The sequence below is a fragment of the Coptis chinensis genome, chromosome 3, assembly GCF_015680905.1.
Source record: "Coptis chinensis isolate HL-2020 chromosome 3, ASM1568090v1, whole genome shotgun sequence".
Classification (NCBI taxonomy): Eukaryota; Viridiplantae; Streptophyta; class Magnoliopsida; order Ranunculales; family Ranunculaceae; genus Coptis; species Coptis chinensis.
This window is the reverse complement of record NC_141458.1, coordinates 89668053-89674728: the sequence shown is the minus strand read 5'-3', so window position 1 is coordinate 89674728 and position 6676 is coordinate 89668053. Positions and strand designations below refer to the sequence as shown.

The 6676-nt window shown below is 34.0% G+C and overlaps 1 pseudogene; it reads right to left on the bottom strand.

Moving 5' to 3' along the window:
• Positions 1-3148: 3148 nt before the first annotated feature.
• On the bottom strand, positions 3149-3934 carry LOC147511522 (V-type proton ATPase subunit d2-like; annotated as a pseudogene).
• Positions 3935-6676: the final 2742 nt, after the last annotated feature.

Sequence of the window (6676 nt, the reverse complement as noted above, 5' to 3'; positions counted from 1 at the left end):
GATAAATTGCGACAATGTATGGCGTTGCAAAAGCTCCCAATCTTTTGCAACGCCATTGGTCGTTGCTACTTCTATTTTTCAAATTTAATTGATATTGAAAATATTTTAAATTTTTAGCAACTCCTAGTGTTGCAAAAGATAACTTGTAACAACACTATCAAGCATGGCAAAAAGTGTACTTTTACCTACGCCTTTGAGGCATCGCAAATGGCAATCTTTTAGCCACACTTTGTTTGTTGCAAAAGGTTTAAGTTATCTGCTGCATCTAGAGCGTTGCAAAAAAGGTGTTTATAGCTACTCAAGCTTGCCATGGCAAAATAATGCTTTTTTATTTGCACAATTTTGAATCTTTTTTATTTGCAGATTGTACCTAATGCAACTTACGTAGATAAACACAACAACCCCATATCAATTCGCAATGATCATAGCAAAATATATTAATTTCATTCAATCAAATCATACACTGTAAAAATATTTCACACCACCATACAAGTCTTTGCCAATACACCGTCTTACAAAATTTCCACAAATATCAACCTATTTAGGCAAATTTCTTAAAAACTAACTTAGCAAAATCAACAAAAGTCTATAAACTTCTAATTTGAAGAGCATCCACCCAAGTATTCTTCATTAATCATAATAGCATCTGATCGCCCAACTGGTACAAAAAATTTCAAAAAAAGACACAAGTAAGTAACTGAATAAAGACAATAAAGCTAAAATGCACTCATATAGCATTCCTAAATTCTAATACTCTAAACTTAGTTGCTACCAAATTATCTAAAATAAATTATTTTTTTATTTGTTTTTTAAGATAATAATTGGATCCAGATCAAGTGATTCGAACCATCACTCCTAATTTAATGAGTGCTCCTTCCATTCAGAGCTTATGGAACCATGCATTGCAAAACCATACATACTAAATACTTTAGACTAACTAAACAAAAACAAAGAATCTAAGTAACAAATTCACACAATAAAGGAGAAGACAAAATTCCGTAGTAGATAATAATCACATAATGCTTTCGAACACATAAAATTGATGTTCTAAACTAGTTCTTAGTAGATCTAAGTACCTTAAATATCTTGCATCCAATCATATATCTGTCCCATTAACATAGTAAAGCCTGATCACCTATGAGCACTAACACAAAAAGAATTCATAACTCAATTAGCTATAAGCACAATCAAATGAAGTTGGATATAAAAAATTAATTTGAATAACTCATATCACCACCGCACCTGCTTGAGGCCCCATTGTATGAAACCATCGGGTTACCAATATGTTGTAAAGGCAACCATGAAAGAACAGACAAATCACTTGGGTGAAATTTTCATTTACTTCAGCTAAGAAAATAATTGTATTATGATACATAAAAACTTAGAAGTCCTTTAATTTTAGCTTTCAATAATACAACATAAATGTATATTCTCAATGGCCCAGCAAAGGCTTTAATCAGAATGAAAAGCCTATTGCCATGAATAACAGCCGAATTCGAACATAAACATCTTGACTGGATCTCAATATTTGCAATTTTTCAACTTAAAAATATAGGCATTCTTACACAACAGTTAAACTTAGATTACATAACTTTTATTACCCAATGCAACTCTCAAAGAGTTGCATGAAGGCAGGAGCACCAAATCTCTGCAACTTGCAACAATCAAGAAAAGAAAGGAGAGATTTACACAGAGAACCAAAAAAACAAAGGAAATCAATCTTTTCTTCTTTCCCCATCTGCGAAATCACCTAGAAGATGAAAACAACACTGCCATGAACTCTAGACTTTTGGTTTTATGCCACACATTCAGAGATCCACATAAGATTCCTTATTTCTTGCTCCCTCATGTAATGCAAAAGAAAACCCCATAATGGAACTACATTTGAAAATGAACAAGCTTCTGATTATTAGTTGATCCATGGATATAATAGTTGCAGAGCATAAGCTCATTTATCAAGATCACTGAGGAGTCGGGAAAGCCAAGACAGATCTACAACTCATACTCATCAGATCATGCATTTAAGATCGAAGATTGACAAAAAGAAGAAAACTACAAGGAATGTACATGTCCTTGTGGTCTGTAAGACTCCATACCAACCATACAAGCTCTTACATATGACCCCTTCACAAAATTATCGCCCAAAAACTTATCCCGATTTTAGGCCATAACAAGATAAATCAAGTCTACCTTATCCAGGCCATAATATTTGTGATGTTGTTGATAAATATGTCGCCTTATTGATATTTGACTAGAAGAACCAAAAGATCTACATACCTGTTGTTCAAATGCTAAGCATTCCCTTTTAACCTCCTCTTCATAGAATGCCTTGTCCAACATCCGCTCTCCATATGACATTTTGGAAAATATAGATTGATATGGGGGTACTTCTCCATAACAAAGACGAACCTACAAAGTAAACCAATGCACATATATGAGCCACAATCACCATAAAATTTGCACAAGATTGTCCATCCAATACTGAAAAGCATATATCACACAACTAAATCATGAGAAGACTAAATTTGGTTTTAGCTTATTGTCTATAAATTTTGATAGATTTTCGTTGATCCAACAATTAGCTTTCATTCAATAACTGTGCACTTTCAAAGATTAGTAGAGCACCCACTCCAGCTTCCTATTGCTACATACCACATTTTAATTCTTCCAAATTCCCCGGAGAGTTAGGGGACTCAAGTTTCATTCTTATAATGGTGAGAATGTGAGATAACAAAATAGTAATAACATAAACTACAAATGTTTTTTTACCAAATAAACTGCCCAAACTAGCTCAACTACAATCTCAACCTAAAACGAACATAATATAACCAAAGATGGAAAGAATGATACAAGCATAGACTTTGATCTTATCAATAGACCCTCTACAATTTGAGTGAAAGAGTGGGCTTTTGAGTCAAAATTCATAGAGAACTCACTTGATCTATGTCTTCACAAACAGCCGGGCCTTGTGGCCATAAGGATGATCAAGAAAAATATGATACACCTATCAAATACATAAACAAACAAATAGAAATATGCTTGAGGAGCCACTTACAGTAGGGCCAAAAACTAGAATAGAGCTTCCTGCATCTTAAGTTCATTACAATGCTGAAAAAAATAGAAAGCACACTAGGTTTAGGTAAATGAATTAACGGAGAAAGCATTTAGAGAAGTATGGTGCCAAAGGTGTGAACAACAAGCACTGAGCGGTAAAGATCACGTATATTTTGAGCAACTGCAAGGCTAGCAATATATATTGAAAGAAAGAAAGTAGAAGATGAGTATTCATCCAAAAAGTTGAAGCATCAAAAGCTATATAAACACGTGGAACATAGACATTACCTATCAAACATACCCAATGGATGGCATTTCTCTAAAAATTCATTCACATCTCGCTCATGCAGTGTACCAGTAACAATGAGGACAACATTATCAATCATGTGACCATACCTATAAGAGTCAACGAAAAACCTTAATTATATTTTACATATACCGAATTTAAATATACCGATTGAGTAGAATAAACATACGTGATATACTCTAGGAATGTCTACAAGGGCTCTGTGGCTTGGCATAACATGTGCTTATACTCATCAACCAGTTTAAGAGTACATTTCTCCACAATCGTAGTTTTATGCAATGAGGAAGGCTTTGTAAACCATTAAGTTGTATACAATTGGTTATAATAAACAAGAATTAAGGTAAAATTATATAAAAAAAAGAGAAATTGAATACCGTTTTGTAGATAAGGGCCATATTCAGTAGCAGAGAGATGCATCTTAATATCATCAAGAGTTTCACAATCGACATAAATTGTTATAATCACCGTTAAAAAGACCAGATCTATGTCCACGTACTATTGCTTCTAAATAACCTCCGTGTATGTTAAACGTCATAGCCTCGAATCCATACATCCTTTTTTACTATTTGGAAAATAATTGTTCAACCCATAAATTTATTTTCCGGTGGTGGAGGATTAACCCAAAACCGTACCAAAACCAAAATTAATCCGGTGGTGGAGGATTAACCCAAAACCGTACCAAAACCAAAATTAAAATTAAAGGTTTAAACTTTAACACGCAGAGAGAGAGAGAGAGAGAGAGAGAGAGAGAGAGAGAGAGAGAGAGAGAGAGAGAGAGAGAGAGAGAGAGAGAGAGAGAGAGAGAGAGAGAGAGAGAGAGAGAGAGAGAGAGAGAGAGAGAGAGAGAGAGAGAGAGAGAGCTTACCATAGGTTTGTGGTGGTGGAGGAAGGAGGGTTAAGGGATGCGAAACTTTGAGTGAAGAAAAAAGAAAAGGGGGCGGACGGAGAGAGAAATGTTTTCTAATTTTGTCATTTTTTTTTAATTTTTTAGCCGCCCAATAAATTTGGTAGAGAAATCAAATATCCCACACCTGAAAATCGTATATGCGACACTTGTTGCTACGGAAAACGTGTTGCTACTGAATACTTCTATGTGTAACCACTACAACTGCGTTGCAAAAAGTTAATTTAATTAAAAAATATATATTTATTCTTATTTTAAAACAAATAATTAAACCATTTGTCACTTTTCAAGCGCTGCTATAGTAAATCTAGTTAACGGCAAACCTGATAGAACGACAAACATTTAGTGACACTGGGAGGCATGGCAATTGATGTCTTTTACCAACAATTTTGTGGCGTTGCAAAAGGGGGTGTTGCAAAAGACCCCTTTTGTTGTAGTAGACCTGTGTTTTTCTTATCCGTTGATCTAATGCAAAATTAGATGGAGCGCGAAATGAACCGGCCCAAAAATTCTCCCTAATGTAAACCGCTACAAATACTCTCTGGTTTATCGAAAAATAAAAAAACAAAAACAAAACAAATACTCTCTCTGTCTCTGTTTTCTTCCCCTCTCCTCTCTCACGGCAGTGACACAAACACGCCACTCCCCTCTCTCTCTCAGGTAACCCTTTCTCTATTTTTTTTTCTTCTTCTGCTAATCTCACTTCAAACATCCCTAAATCATTATCTTTTCGAGAAAAACTTCATCTTTAATCACTAGGTAATTGTTTTTCGTTTTTCCCCTCATGTCTCTCTATCCCCTCACAATTCTTGCTTTTTAAGAGTTAGTGTTTTCCAATTTTGATGAAAAAGTAGTGTTTGTAAGGTTTGTTTTGTTAAAATTTAGTTTAAATGAAATATATCACTCATGGTTTATGATATTTGTTGTGAACAGGTCCGGATTATTGTTTTTTTTTCATTTACATCAGGTGAGTTTTTCTCCCATCTCTGGTTTGGTGTTAACTTGAAATGGGTTTTTTCTAGAAAAGTTGAAATTTGTTTTGTTTTACTTCTCTTGGTTATAGATACTGTTAGTACTATTTCTATCACCAAATGAGGTTGTGTTATTGTTATATGTTAGTCCTGATTCTAAGTTAAAATGGGGGTTTGTGTTGGTTGTTTGAGTTTTTTAGGTATAACTAAGTTCAATAAAATCACATTTGTTTGGTATATGACTTACTAGATGATAGATATTTGCTACTTGTTGACGTGATGTACTTGCATTATGTTCTCTATTTATTATATCTGTCAGCCGAAGGTGCAGTTCAGAATGTTAATTGTAGTAAGTTGTAGTGTTGATTAGCTAAGTGTTAGGCATTTTTATGGAATTCAAATCAATGTTTTGTAAGGTCAAATATACCCATTTGTTATTTATTTTAGAAGAAATAATTTAATATATTTAATAATTTATTATATTGTAAGTGAGAGTGTCTCACATACAAATTCATCATGATTCTAAGCACCTTAAGAATCCATTTGTCGATACCAAGATTAGTAACTTGGATGCTATTATTGTTATTGATACTTCTTCTAAACCAAAGCCTAATGTTCGCGGTAGTCTCAAGAAGTAATTGTTTTAATATTGAGGCTATTGTTAAAGTGTGTGGTAGTTGGTAGAAGTGAGTAGGAGAACCCTTTTTTGCTTCTTTTTATTTTTATGCTCCTACTCTATATTATACTGAATGCAAGTTAAGATATTGCTACTGGGTTAACTAAAATATACTGCTAATATGGGCGGTAATTATATTTCTTCTAGATAATATCCTACTTGGTTGCATATGATATCATCTTTGTTGTTGCTGTTCTTTATCTAGTTTCAATTTATTTTTTTAAGTGAGAATGTAGTTTGTTTTTTTTGTGTGCATGCCTCAATCGATCCATTTTTTTGTGTGCTTCTAATTTATTTGAATTTATGGGTGCAACTAGGATAGATTGATTGTTGGATGTAGTACTTGTGCTATTTTAGTCTCTCCCAACGTGGAGTTCGTTATTTACTTATGTGGTGGTCTATTATGTGTATGGTTTACCTGCCATCGTATTTTCAGCTCTAACTATTTTTGATTTATTCGTATTGCAAGAACTACAATATGGAGGGGTTTAGGGTGATAGATAAAAGTTGGATTGATCTACCAAAAGAGGACGATCGTTTTATTCATGGTGTTAATCAATTTGTACAATTTGCAAGGGATAACTATCACCACAAGGATGTGATCCCATGTCCATGTGATAACTATAGAAATAGGGGTCGAGCACTAACCCATGAGGTGGTCACATTGCATTGTTACCAAAAGGGCTTCTACAAACAGTATACATTTTGGAAAATGTATGGAGAAATAAGTCAGCCACCAAGTGTGGCATTTGAAAGGGGTGGAA